This window comes from Lissotriton vulgaris, chromosome 1_2 (genome assembly GCF_964263255.1).
Source record: "Lissotriton vulgaris chromosome 1_2, aLisVul1.2, whole genome shotgun sequence".
Taxonomy (NCBI): Eukaryota; Metazoa; Chordata; class Amphibia; order Caudata; family Salamandridae; genus Lissotriton; species Lissotriton vulgaris.
The window spans coordinates 122,280,107-122,295,289 of NC_141686.1; the positions used below are offsets into that span (position 1 = coordinate 122,280,107).

Here is a 15,183-nt window from a genome sequence, read left to right on the forward strand (position 1 = left end):
TAAGGCTGCTGCAGAGGGGGAGCTGGTGGACTGGCTCTCCACTGGCTCCGAGACCTATGACGGCGGGTCCCAAGTCTCCTGCCACACAGAGGTTGGACAGCTTGCGCGGGCCTGTGGCTCGGGATGGAACGGGGCGGGGCACCCCTTTTGTAGCCACAAAAGGGGCGAAAAGCAGACTCCGCAGGGGGAGAGGTGGAAGTGAGACCCAAGGACCTGGTCATTGCCCTGGAGTCCTTAAAACGTTCAAGCACATTGTCTGCTTTGTCGCCAAACAAGCGACAGCCATCAAAGGGCATGTCAAAAAGTGTTGCCTTGGCATCACCTGAAAAGCCAGCAGACCTCATGCAGGTGTAGCGTTGTAGGGCTACTGATGTTGAAATCATCCTGCCTAGCGAGTCGTCAGTGTCCAGCCCACACCGTATGGCGAACTTCACTGCGCCCCTCCCTTCGGCCACTGGACGGGAGAGCACAGCCCGGGCCTCCTCCGGGTACTGAGGTAGCACCTGCGCGACCGTGTCCCACACATAATGGGAGTAAAGGCCCAAGAGACATGAAGTATTCATGGACCGCAGTTCTAAGCTGGACGAGTAAAACATTTACTTCCCAAAATGGTCCAGTTTCTTGGACTTCCGATCAGGTGGTGCTGTATTTTATTTATTTATTTATTTAGAAAGTTTTATATAGCGCGAACAAGATCTTTGCAGATATCAGAGCGCTTTACATAGAATGGGTACATGAGGGAGCATAGTCAGACAGATAAATCAATAGATCAAACAGTACAAATAAGTGGCAGCAAAGCCAGTCATGTGAGTAATAAAAACAATAATACAAATAATCAGAGGGGTCTAACATGTAGTATAGGTCGATGCAGAGTATTAACAGAGTTCGAGATAATAGTTCAAGTGTATTTAGCCATGAGGATAGCTTTTACTTCATTTTTAAAGAGAGTAGTGGAAGAGATAAGCCTGGTTTCGGGAGGGAGTGAATTCCAGATCCTAGGCGCCATTCCTGAGAAGGAGCGCTTATATGTTTTTTCCTTCCGGAATCTTTGAGGTTTCAGCAGAAGATTGTTTGTGCCTCTGGTGTTTCTAGCTCCGCCAGAGATTGTCAGCTTCTGAGCGAGGTAGCCGGGTGAGCTTAGGTGAACTGCCTTGTGTGTCATGCAGGCGATTTTCAGATGTATTCTGGCTTCAAAGGGCAGCCAGTTCAGGGATTTCAAGTCAGGGGTAATATGGGAGTGCTTTTTTGACCCAGTGATGAGTCTCGCTGCAGCGTTTAGAGAAGCTCTTACGGGTGCGGTTGTAGTTAGGGGAAGTCCGCAGAGGGCGGTGCTGCCGTATTCTATTCGAGGGATGACTAGTGCTTGTACTGCGGTTTGGAAGTCTTTGGCTGGGAGGAAGGGTTTACGTTTCCTCAGAGTATTGATTTGGAAGTTCACTCCCTTTGTTGCCTTGCTGATATATTGCTGCATGTTGAGATTGGTGTCGAGTGTTATGCCTAAAGATTTTGCTGAGTCCACGATGGTGGGTTGGACATTGAGTGCGGTTAGGTGTTTAAGCCAAGTTTGAGTTGTGGAGATCTTCGCTGGAGGTGAGATCAGAAGGAACTCTGTTTTCAGGGCATTGAGTTTGAGATGATTATCGGCAAGCCAGGATTGGGTGCCTCTGATCGTTGAGTTCAGGAGCAGGATGTCTTTGGGGGATTGTAGTTTGAGATAAAGTTGGGTGTCATCGGCGTACATGTGAAAATGTACATTGGATGCTTGTAGCAAGGTGGTCAGAGGCTCCATAACTAGGTTGAACAGTGTTGGGGATAGAGAGGATCCTTGGGGGACGCCTAGCGTTACAGGTATTGGCGAGGACATCAGGTTGTTGCTCTTGAATTTCTGCGACCTGTTGTGAAGAAAGGAAGTAAACCACTTGAGAACAGTTCCAGATAAACCCATTCTTGTGTTTAGTAGTTCTAGTAAATTCTCATGTTTAACGGTGTCGAATGCTGAAGAGAGATCAAGAAGGATGAGAAGGCATGTGTTGTTTTGGTCTAGCATTTAAAGTTTGTCGTCAATTATGTGAGTCATAGCAGTTTCTGTACTGTGTCCTGCTCGGAAGCCTGACTGGTGAGGGTTGAGGACATCAAATTGTTCAATGTGTTTAGTCAATTGTAGTTGTACGCATTTTTCCAGCAGTTTGGCGAGAGTGGGAATATTGGTAATGGGACGGTAATTGTTGAGATCAGAGGGGTCAGCTGTAGGTTTCTTTAGCAGAGGTGTGACTTGTCCAACTTTGAGGGAGTCAGGTATGCTTCCTTGTTGGAGAGAGCTGTTGATAATTTTAGTCCAGAGAGGGAGAAGCAAAGGGGTAAAGTCTTTTACTGCGGTAGCAGGAAGGGGGTCCGTGAGGTGATTGGATGGTTTCAGGGTGGTGAGCAGTTTGCCTATTTCTTCTTCCGAGTATGTGCCAAAGGTTGACCATGTAGCATTGTTTTTTGGTTCAGTGGGTGCTAAGCACTGGGGTTTGGAGTAGAGGCTCGCGTCAATGAGGAGATCGCTCTTTATGTTGTCAGTTTTTTGGATAAAGAAAGCAGCGAAGTCTTCACAGGAGGGTGCGTCACGAATAGTGTTGCGTGGTTGGGGTTGGTCCTTGGATTGTGATCTGATTAGCTCAAACAGTTTTCTCGGGCGGTTTTTTGCTTGGTCGAGCTGGAGGCTGAAGAAATCTGATTTGGAGCGTTTTATTTTCCTGAAATTGGTGTTTCTCTTTTCCTTCAGAGATTTTAGGTGCAATGCAGAGGGAGCTGATCTCCAGGTGCGCTCTGCCATTCGCATGTCTCGTCTATCTTCATTGAGACTCCCGTCGTACCATGGATTGGAGATTTTAGTAGAGACTCTTTTTAGCTGCAAAGGCGCAGCCTCGTTACTTATTGAAGTCATAGCGTTGAGATAGTAGTCAGTCAGGGTTTGAACGTCCGTAGCGCCTGTCGGTGGGAGTAGGAGATTGCGACTGTTAGGGGCCAAAGAGCCTGGGTTGAGTTTTTTCATGTCTCTTTTCCAGAATTTGGGCTTGGAGAATTGAGCCGGGTTAACTTTGACTTTTTCATTGATGAAGAATGTGACGATATGATGATCTGACCAGTCACAGGGTTGGATGGACTCGAGTTGGATAGAGTCCTCTTTGGAGATGATCAGGTCGAGGATAGAGCCTTTCTCGTGGGTCGGGCTATCGCATATTTGGGTGAGGTTAAGGGCATCGAGGAAATTTTTAAGACTATTTACCACCGCGTCATTGTGATCGTTCGGGTGGAGGTTGAAGTCACCAAGGTATATTTGGGGGAGCTGCCGTCCGGAATTGGTTGAGATCATATCCATGATTTGTTGGGAAAAGGTGTGGTTGTCCCTGGGTGGGTGGTAAATGCTGTGTAGAGAGCATATCGGTTTGCCCTCACTAATAATGTCGAGGCAGATGTATTCCCAGGATGTTGGGGATGGGAGGGAGGTGGTATTGACTTTCAGAACGGAGAGCTTGTTCCTGTAGATGCATGCGATTCCACCACCTATTTTGCCTGATCTGTCGAGCCTGATGATGTGGTAGTTGGGAGGAACCAGAATGTCCATTATAGGTGATGAAGATTCAGATAGCCAGGTTTCGGTCAGGATGATTAGGTCAAGGTCCAGCGATAAGAGGAGATCAGCAATGGCGGCGGAATGTTTCGAGGCCGATCTTCAGTTGAGGAGAGTGCATTTGAGACGGGGTGTGTTGAGGGTGGTAGAGGGTTCTAGAGAGAGAGGGACTTTTCTAAGGTTATTGGGGATGGAGAATCTGCTGTTTGGTGTGGGGTGTCTAAGGGGATTTGAGTGTATCGTGGGAATGGTGAGGTGCGCAGTGGTTGTGTGGTTTTGGGGGGCTGGGTCATAGAAACGGAGAAGGGTGAGTGTGTCGAGGTCAGAAGTGGGGCTGTGGGTGCGACGAGGGCGGTTGTTGCGATTGCGAGCTGGGATTGAGGTCCGGTGTGGGGAGAGTTGAGTGTGAGAGTTAATCGGAAGGGTGGGGGACAAGTTGGGCGGGGAGGTGTAGTTGTGAGAGGGGTTGCAGGGGCGACGAGGGGGACGAGGGCGGTTGCTGCGAATATGAGCAGGGATTGACGCCCGGTGTGGGCGTGTTGAGTGAGGGAGTCAGCAGGAGGGGTAGGGGACAAGTTGGGAGGGGAGGTGGGAGTGGGTGAGGGGTGTATGGGGTGGGTGGAGAGTAGTTCTTTGATGGTGTGTATGTCTTCTTTGATCTGATTGAGGGTGGCCATGATGTTGTCCATCATGGGGTAGGTGGTGGAGGTGGGGGTGACAGTCAGAGGTGAATGACTGACCAGGGAATTTGTGTGCAGGTGGGAGAGTGGGCTGGTGTTCGAGCAGGGCTGCGTTGTGTTAGTGTACGGGATGGTGTTAGGGTGGAGAGAGGATTTGGGCGAGAGGGGTGTGGATGAGGTAGGGATGAGGTTGGTGGTATGAGTGAGGGCATTGATGGTAGGCGGGGGGATCAAGGTGTAGGTTGGGAGACTTATAATAGTGGTGGGGTGCAGGAAGGGTAATGGGGGCTGAGAGTAGGAGGGGAAATGGGGTTGGAGATGGTCCTGTTGTGAGGAGGGGGAGTTAAATTGAGAGAAGAGGTGTGTTCTGTGTAGTTAGTTAGAGGGTAATGGGGACTGAGAATGGGGGGGATAGAGAGAGGGATTTGTTGATGTGCGTGTCATTCTGGTGCTGAGCTAGGTTAGGTGTGTTGTGGGTGGGAGCTGTGCTGTCAGGGGTGAGAGCAGTGTTAATGACAGCTGTAGGTGTGAGAGGAGTGATGATGGTATGTGTGGAGGTCCGAGGGTTGGTAGAAGGGGTGGGGGTGTGAGTGGTGTATGAGGGAGAGTGACCTGTGTCTGTGCTTGAGGCGTGTGTGGCAACTGCCTGGTGCTGAACTGGGATAGAGGGGTTGTGGGTGGGAGATAAAAGATCAGGGGTGGTAGGTGTGTCCCTGATTGAGGAGTATGTAGTAGCTAACTGGCGCTGAAATAGATTAGACGGGTTGTGGGTGGTGGGAGCTGTGAGGTCATGGTTGGTGGGACTGGAGGATATATGATTGTTGGTCTGCGAATTGGAGAGGTGCTCTTTGAAAGTGGGGAACAAGTTGTCTAGTAGTTCCAGGTTCCTGTATGTGGATTGAGATAGGACAATCCGTTATTGTAAATAGTGATGGTGGCTCTGCCTGGAAAGAGTTGGGATGGTGTGATGGAGAGAGTTAGGCTGTGCGCGATTTCCTGGTAGAGGAAATGGTGAGTAAGGAGAGGAACGGTTTTCTCCATTGGGCTCTGCGTGTGGTGTGGAAGATGATATCGGTGTTCATGGATTCGTTGACCGGTGAGAAGTAGGTGTCAGCGAAGGGGGTTTCAGGGTGTGACCTAAGGAAGTTGTGTTTAAAGCGTTTAGCGGCTTTTTTGGTGAGTGTCGGTGGGTAGTTGATTTTATATGTGTGATTGCCGATAGGATCCATGTTGGGGTGGTGGTTTAGGTGGGTATGGGAGAATACACTATAGTGGTACACATGTGCAGAAAAATACATACATACAGTAAGATACAAAGTACAAAAGTGGCACTAGTGGTCAACCAGTATAACCCAAATAAAAGAGTGTGCAGAGAAACACGTACATACAGTAAGTTACACAATACACTAGTATTAGTGTACTAGTGGTCAACCAGCATAACCCAAGTGTAAGAGTGTGCAGAAAAAACAAATACATACAGTAAGTTACAAAGTACAAAAGTGGCAATAGTGATCAAACAGCATAACCAAAATATAAGAGTGTGCAGTAGAGCAAATACATAGAGTAAGTTACAAAGCGTAAAAGTGAAGTATAATACTCCAAATATAAGTATAGTACTTGGACAGGCTACAGATGCAAACAACAGGATACATGGATCAAAAGTGACCCTAGGGGGCAGAGGTGACACTAGTGAGTAACCATAAATATATGAGGTAGCAGTCGGTGCATTACAGGAGAGAGGAGTGAGAATGGATGCAGGTTGCAGAACTGTGCAGAGTAGTGCAGAATACAGTGAAAGTATATGATATATGAGGTAGCAGTCGGTGCATAGCAGGAGAGAAAAGTGGGAATGCGTGCAGGTTGCGGAAATGTGCAGAATAGTGCAGAGTGCAAGTGATAGTATACTACTGATAGAATATAAGAACAGAATACAAATGCAAACAACAATTTACATGAATCAAAAATCAAAAATCAAAAGTGACATTAGTCAGCAACCAAAAATATATGAGGTAGCAATCTGTGCATTATAAATGTTCAAAATCCAGGTAGAAGTATAATACTGCAATAATAGACAGACATTCTTTTACAAGAAGGTGAAGATACAGAATGTAGTGGAAGTATATGATATATGAGGTAGCAGTCTGTGCATAACAGGAGAGAAAAGTGGGAATGGGTGCAGGTTGAGGAAATGTGCAGAATAGTGCAGAGTGCAAGTGATAGTATACTACTGATAGAATATAAGAACAGAATACAAATGCAAACAACAAGTCACATGAATCAAAAATCAAAAGTGACAATAGTTAGCCAAAATATATGAGGTAGCAATCTGTGCATTACAAATGTTCAAAATACAGGTAGAAGTAAAATACTGCAAAAATAGGCAGACATTCTTTCACAAGGCAAAAATCAAAAGTGACATTAGTTAGCAACCAAAATATATGAGGTAGTAATCTGTGAGTTACAAATGTTCAAAATACAGGTAGAAGTATGATACTGCAATAATAGGCAGACATTCTTTCACAAGTCAAAAATCAAAAGTGACATTAGTTAGCAACCAAAATATGTGAGGTAGCAATCTGTGCATTACAAATGTTCAAAATGCAGGTAGAAGTATAATACTGCAATAATAGGCAGACATTCTTTCACAAGAGGGTATAGATACATAGCTGAGCAAAGTTGTTTTTGGTATTTGAGATTAGTCTAGAATGCTAAGTTCTTAGTGTAAGTTCAGATAAAGCTGAAAATGACTAGTCCAGGATGGCCGCCCAAGAGAGAGACTAGTCAAAAATGGCCGCCAAATAGGTGAGATAGAGACAGTAGTCCTCTGTTTGTTGCTGTTGATTAGATAGCAGGGAAGAGCAGTTTCCTTTCCCCTTCATGCAAGCCCCGTTTCTAGCTTGCTGGGAGGGAGCCTTATCTGAAGTTGTTGAGGAGCCTCGTGGGCACCTAGAGGTACAGGGGGGATTTATTGCTTTAGCTTAAGGTCCCCGCCATTTTGAACAAAGGAGTTTTAACAAAGGAGTTTAGAACCACAGAGTTTTAAAAAGCGTGCAATCGATTAGGGTGCAATAAATACCTTAGATGTGATTTCGGCACAGCAGATACGCAGATATTAAAGTTGAAAGAAATGCAAACCTCGAGGCTTTTGTCAGAATGTGTGCATCGATTTCTGGCAGATTTCAGAGCAGGAAGGGCAGTTGAGGCTAGACTTCGTGCCCCTCTGGTGTAACATTGATGTTTGCCAGTGCTTGCAGGTCCACTTCCTGGGACATGGTAGCAGCAAAGGGTGTGAATCCTCAGTGGTATGAAGGAAGCCTTGTCGGGATCCAGTTCCTGTAGGCCGGTGCAGATTGGGGCAACTCCGCACTTCTGTAATTCAGCACTTCTGCGGGCGCTGCTCTCCGGTCATCTGCTTTCTGGACATCCATGCAGCGCCCGACGATGCCAGTGTAGTGCAGTGCCGAAGGGGTCCGGGCCAGAGATCCGACCCATGCAGAGATCCGTTCCATGCAGCCCGGTGCCGGTGCCGGTGTAGGCGTACCGGCTGCCTCCGGTGATTAGAGCAGCTCTGCCTGGGATCTGTACGGAGGGGGGGGGTGACTCGGTCCCTCCTGCTCACAGGGTCACGGTCCCAGCCTCAGGGGGATGATCAGGGCCCCCGTCAGTGCCTCCACGCAGCCGGGCGTTCGTCTCCTCCAGGCAGCCTGGCGTCCGTCCCAAGCCCGGGTTCTGGACAGAGAGGGGGGTGACTCGATACTTCCTGCGCCGGTCCCAGCCTCCGGGGGGTCCCAGCCCGCGTTCTGGATAGAGAGGGGGGTGACTTGATTCTTCCTGTGCCGGTCCCAGCCTCCCGTCAGCGCCTCCAAGCAGCCGGGCGTTCGTCTCCTCCAGGCAGCCTGGTGTCCGTCCCAGCCCGGGTTCTGGGCAGAGAGGGGGGTGACTCGATTCTTCCTGCGCCGGTCCCAGCCTCCTGTGGGGTGATCAGGGACTACATCAGTGCCACAACAGGTTCCGAGCAGCAAAGCAACCTGCCTAGGCTCCGTCGGTGGCCAGGGGTAGCCCGGTGTCAGAAGAGACGTGGGTGGCTCGTTCCTTTCCCGCTACGTGGAGATGAGGGACCCTCAAGGTGCTCCTGCTCTTGCTAGCCAGGTAAGGGTGATGTTGTTGAAGAATTCCTGTTACTCGCCGTCCTTACCTTGCTATAGATGCTGGAATGCTGGGTGCTAACAGGGATTAAATCCACATATGGAATCCCAAGCACTCGGAGCTCTAACAAAGAGCTCCTACCAGGCGGCCATCTTGCTTCTCTATCCTATCTATATTTCTGTAGGGAATTTAAAGTGGAGGCTAGGACCACCAAGCTCTCAGGGGTAGGGTGTTAGGAGAGGAAAATGGGTTTGGGCATGCCGGGTGGGGGCGTCAAGCAATCATCCTATCCACAAGAGCCCTGTGTTGGGCTTGAACCAAGTGCCCAAAAGGATGTCTGCGAGAGCCTCTTTGAAGGGCAGTAGGGGCTCTGAAGTGGCCACTACCGGTTGAAGCACCTTGGTCAGGAGGTTAGTCCTAACCGCCACCGTAAGAAGGTCGAGTTTCAGGGCCTCAGCCGCCCTATGCAACACCACTGCGTATGATGCACTCTACTCCATAGCCACGGTAGGGAGAGAAAGCATGCCATGGTCTGGAGTAGTGTCCAAACCACTGGCATCACCCAACTCCTCTCTCCAGTCTGGCTCTTCCAACTGGTCAGCCGATGGGTCCACAGACCCCTCCGAGTCTTCCTCACAATCCTCTGGTAGCCACTCAGGACGATAGGGAAAATCAGGGGAGAACAGGGGTACAAAAGTACCGGTCCTCGCCGGTCCCGACATCGGGCAACGTCGGTCCGGCTCTCTGTCCACATTGAGGGGGAGGCCAGGATCGACGTCAGTTGATGACACAACCGGCGTCAGAGGGGGCGGAGGTGTCACTTATGGATTCGGCGCCGGTGGAGGTGTAACGACGTCGACCGGCACCGATCCAAATCAAGGCCTGGATCCCTGGGGCCCTGCAGTGCCAGAGTCGAAGCAGCCGGCATCGAAGGCCTAGAGCCGCCAGGCGAGTTTGCGGGGCCTGAAGGCAGGCCGGCAGAGTCAGGCTGCCCAAAAATTGAATGGAGAGCTTCGTAAACACTATGAAGTTGGGCAGGGGTTGCTCCGGCACCCGGAAAGGGAGGAAGACTTGGAGTCGACCCAACAGGCTTCGCATGCTGAGCCAGACTACTACCTTCCACAGCCCACGTTGCGTCGGCCGATGGACGGGAAGAACGGGAAGAGCGACGGTGCTTCTTCGCCTTCTTCTTTTGCTTTGACTTACCTGAAGACGAAGACTTTGATGAGGAATGGTGGTGATGGCTCTGCAACCGGTCCCGCAGCCTCCCTCTCAACCAAGACTTTGAGCAGCGTGGAGCTGACTACCGGGCCTCCAGAAGCTTTCGGGACCGCTCCACCAAAGACTTCGGAGCCATGGCCCGGCAGTCAGAGAACGACTTTGGATCGTGGTCGCGCTCCAGGCAGCAGAGGCGCACATGATGGGGGTCTGTTACCAATATTAGTTTGTGGCAGGAGCCACACGGCTTGAAGCCAGTCTGCCGAGATGACATTCCTGTGCACCAGGAGTCGTAACGACTCAAATAGACATCGGAAAAAAGTCGCAAAAATTGAGTCAAAAAGTGAAATCGAGGTACCGCTCTTTACGGATCTGTGCTGGCTGGCGCAGAAAAAGAAAGAACTGACATCAGTGTGCAGGGGCGGCGTCTAAGTAGATACTGCGATGTCATTCCGGCAACCACAACACCAATGACGAACGCGGAGTCGACCAACGCCACCTACCGGGTACTGCTAAAAAAAAAAAATCTCCGGATCCAGCCTGCCACCTTCTAAGGTGAGGAATCCATAACTAATTGTCTCTTTCAGATAATCATAGTGGGGTACTTTAATCTGAGGGACCTAGACAAACTAACCACCTTTCTTCCGGAGTAGTGGTCGGGCAGAACGCATTTATCATCGCAAAAACCATAAGCTGTACTCAACTGACACATTAATAGATGCACGTTCTAAACCTTGTCATCCAAAACCAACATATCGAAATGTCTTGACGAACGAGTTACTTACCTTCGGAAACTATATATCTGGTAGAGACACAATCTAGCTTCAAATTCCTTAACTTGAATATCCCCAGGCATCAGACTGGAGCTGGAAAACCTTTTCCCCAGCAGTACCTCTGCACGCCAGGGGGCGACGTCGCCTGGCTCGGTCCTGACGTCGTCAACGGAAGTGACGGCAATGGAGCAACATAAGACCCCCTTGGCGTGCTGAAGTCAGTTTTCTGCAGTGAAACTTTTTCGCACCATAACCCGGAGCCACTACAAAAAATGTGAGAGTATAGGAACAGTGGGCCCGATTCACAGAACTAACTTAAGACAAAATCCTAAACTTACTACTTTTGCTATTCACAGAAATTAGGATTTTGTCTTAAGTTTGTCTTAAGACAGACTTAAGACAGACTTAAGTAAGGATTTTGTCTTAAGTCTGTCTTAAGTCTGTTTTAAGACAAACTAAAGACAAGTAAGTTTAGGATTTTGTCTTAAGTTAGTTCTGTGAATCCGGCCCGGTGTGCCAAAAAAGAACAAAAACTTTTGAAACAACAATGATTAGAAACCATCCCATGTTGAAAAGCACTCAACGCTTGGAGGAACTGAAGGAAGCGAACAAGCACCCGCTCCAATAAAAATCCCACCAAGAAAAGAACTGTGCCCCCCTAAAGAGTCAAAAGGGGTACAATCAAGTAATCGATCAAGCGTTTGTTAAGCCGCAAGGGTCTCAAAGCGCTGGGGGTGGTGGGGTGCAGGTTCCAGTTCATTAAGGAGGGAGGCCATTGAAGAGCCTGGTCTTGAGGTCTCTTACAAGGATGGGAAGCGATGTTGTTTGTCTGAGGTGGAGTGGAAGCGGGTTTCAGGCCTTGACCACGAGGAAGGAGAAGGAGCAGCCTCCCGATCTGGTTTTTTTAGCGCATTGGACCACGGCATAGGAGAACTGAGCTGATCGTAGGGTCCTTGGGGGTGCGTGGAATTTGAGTATGCTTGGCCGGTGTCGTGGAGGGCCTTGTGTGCGTGAGTGAGCATCTTGTAGGTGACCCTTGCCTCGATGGGGAGCCAGTGGAGTGTGTGCAGGTGCTGGGAGATGTGGCAGTGTTTTGGCAGGTTATGGACCAATCTTGCTGCGGCGTTCTGGATGTTCTGTAGCTTGTAGGTGAGGTTTTTGTTTATTCCTGATTAGAGTGCGTTGCCGTAGTTGTCTCTGCTGGTGACCAGGACCTGAGTGACAGTCTTTCTGTGTTCAAGGGGGATCCATTTCAAGGTCTTACGTAGGAGGCGGAGGGTGTGGAAGCAGGAGGACGAGGCTGAGTTGATCTGGCGGTCCATTTTGAGCTCAGAGTCCAGGATGATTCCCAGGTTGAGAGCGTGGTCCGAATGGGTGGGGAGGTTTCCGATGGTGGTGGCCACCAGGTGTCGTTCCAGGCATAGGGGTTTGGGCTCATGATGAGTACTTCCATCTTGTTGGTGTTTAGTTGTAGGCAGCTGTTTTTCATCCATTTGGCGACGGCTTCGATGCCTTCTCGAAAGTTTTGTCTGGCGATGTTGGGTTCGTGGATAGGAAGAGGATGCGTATGACACAATTTTGAGTCCGTAGGTTTTGACGATGGGGGCCAGAGGAGCCATGTAGACATTGAAGAGTGTCGGGCTGAGGAAGGACCCCTGAGGGACTCCGCAGGTTGTTGGTGTGGGGTCGGAGAGGAAAGGGGGAGTCTGACTCGCTGCGTTCTGTCAGAGAAGAAGGAGCTGATCCAGTCTAGGGCCTTGTCCTGGATCCCTGGATCCCTGCATTGTGAAGTCTGCATATTAGGGTGAGGTAGGAGACACTGTTGAATGCCGCTGAGAGGTCGAGGTGGATGAGGGCTACTGTTTCTCCTATGTCTAGTACGGTGCGGATGTCGTCTGTTACGTTGAGGAGGGCGGTTTCCGTACTGTCGTTTTTCCTGAAGCCAGATTGGGAGGAGTCGAGGATGTTGTGCTTTTCAATGAATGTGGCGAGTTGGCTGTTGATGCCTTTCTCAATAACTTTCGCAGGGAACGAGAGCAGGGAGATGGGTACAGGACTGAAAAGTCGTGACTTATGGCCTGTGACCAGAAGTAAAGAACCACATAGAGGTGGCACCACACCTCCACAATGGCATATGCACTGAGCATAGTCCAATAGAAGCTCAACCCAAGTGTCTGCAGCAGAGAACAGGAGATCTCAAAATCATGGGGAGATAGACGAGGGAGGAGGGAGGGTTAGAAAACATGATAAACTCCATGCCGGAGAACCCGGATGGAGTGGCAGCAAAAAAAGCATAATTTAGACACCCAAACGAGAAAGGGTGGCAAGCTAACGTGCATAAAGCAGAAAGACACACCATGAACGTGATCCTGAATAAAGATAGAGTATAGATACCAACTGGGTCATTCACTTGTAACTAAGCATGGGCGGAAAATACGTTTCGCTCGCGGATTTTGCGGATTTTCGGTAAATTCGCAATCTGCGAGATTCGCGAATCTCCCGCAAAATCCGCAAATCCACGAGCAGCGGATTTTGCTCGCACTGCTCGCACTGTTCGCGTGAGTTCGCGGCTTCCCAGTACAACTTTGCGCCCCGCGAATAAGTGCAAAATTGCAGAAATACGATCTTAGCAAAACTGAAACTACTTACCAGGTTCAAAAGTTCAGGCTCATCATTAGTAGCCATTTCCTGTAGTGCTTCCTGAGGGGCCCCTCCAGAGTTCAGTTGCCAGTTGCAACTATTATGTGACCCTGCTCTGAACCTCAGAATAGTTACACATATGCCACAAAGGTCCTGAATTACAGCTAAGGGAGACAAGCAGGAGCCAGGCTGGAAGTTCAAATCCATTAATCAGCCCCTAATTCATTATTGTCAGTTGGGGCAGGGCAGGTGTTGTAACTAATTTTGCAACAATGAAAGCACTTAGCAAGTGCAAAAGATCACTAATCAGGAAGCACTAAGGAAGCAGGTGCCAGCTAAAAAAATATTCTGTGACACATTAATCAGCCCCAAATTAATTCAGGTCACTTGAGGCAGGGAAGGTGTGCTTGCGTTGCCACAATAATGTACACTGACTGGACAACCAGAGGGTGCTGTGATGAAACAGAGGGTGGCATGGGTGGGCCAGAGGGTGGCATGAGTAGTCAGAGAGTGGCAGTGGTGACAGAGAGTGGCAGTGATGAAGAAGAGTGTCCCAAACAGGCTGGACACGTAGAAACAACAAGTTCGCGAAACTTGCGACCCAACAGGTAAGTTCGCAATTTGCGAAAGTGTACAAAACCCTCGCGAACTGGCAGAAACCCGCGCAAACACAAAAAAAAAAAATCCGCAAATTCGCGAGAATTCGCGGATTTTGCGGATTGCGAGTTCGCAAATCCGCAAAATTCACGAACGCGAGATTCGCAAAATTCGCCCATGCTTACTTGTAACCCATTGACTGAGCTTAGCTTTATTTTTCACTTCCGTGTTCACATGCGATAAGAATAAAGTTTGCTCTCCAGCTTTTTCCTTTGGCTCTCAGGCAGCTCTTATACGGCTTCTGGCCTTCTGATCATGTGTCCACAACCCGGAACACAACCCGGAACACAGTGATTGGCGTGAGGTGTCCTGGTGTACACGCTTCAGGTAAGGCTAATGATGCCTGCTTTAAATTGTAATTTTCCTTGGTCACACGACTAACCGTTATACACAGAGTGTCCCTCACTGCGCCCGCAATGAAGTACTACCGATACCCCGGTAACTTACTTTAATCCTCTGTCATCTTTCTATACTAAGGGTGATGTATAACTACACAATACCCTATTGATTGGCTCACTACCTTTTACTCCCTTTTTTATTATATATTCTCAATACAGGTTACAAACAATTCTTGTCCATGATTCTGGGACTCTAACAAATGTGCCGGATGTTCTATTTCACCGACCCATAGGTGAGCGCGTCCTATTATTATCTTAGGCAGTTTTCAAGCCACATACCCACCTTTGACATTTTCGTGCGTGCCATACTTGACGGCACATTGAGATTCTAAACCACTTTCACTTTTCAATCCCTCGGTACCCCTAGAGTCAGCCAAATTTGCTTGAGTGTTTAGCCCAGCCGGGTTGGAATTATTACCGGCTGAGCGGTAAGCACTTGTTTTATTTTCTTTCTTCACCCTCCCCCTCCTTTTTCTTTCTCTTTTTCATCTCGTAGTTTATCCTTTTACTAGTCTGATAAGACCAGCACTCTAATTTTACCCTTACAACCTAAATGTTTTACTCTCATGGCTATTTCCTCATTGTTTTCCCGCCTCTTTCTCTGTTCTTCTCATAGACGACCAACTATCCTCTGTATATAGGTACATTACAAGTATGTTCACACACAATAGTCAAATGACCTATATCCCTTACATCCAGTATCAAAATATCTTTATTTAGATATAAAACAAATATCTTTAAAAGAAGATTACAAGTTCACGTTATATACAAACTGTTAAAATGAGGACAACAGAAACGATCGATTAAACAGCCGTAATAAAAATAGTGTTCTTCCACATCCTAAGCCTCCTAATTCCATAGCATTTTAAAAGAGAGGTAAAAACACAAAAGGAAAGAGAAAGACAGAGGGAAATGTAAAACATAATGTACAAAACTCTTCACCACTTTTATGTCACTCCCACTATCAATGATTTCATACATATAAAAACAAACCAATATTCTTAGGGGTACTGCGCATGTTCTATTCGTTTCGACCTCCCTAGAAATTTGGGATA

At 48.4% G+C, this 15,183-nt stretch overlaps 1 protein-coding gene across 1 annotated transcript in view; it reads right to left on the reverse strand.

Moving 5' to 3' along the window:
- LOC147734664 (uncharacterized) overlaps positions 1-15,183 on the reverse strand; it is a 5,992,067-nt gene that overhangs the window by 3,790,491 nt on the left and 2,186,393 nt on the right. The gene's annotated exons all lie outside the window — the stretch shown is intronic.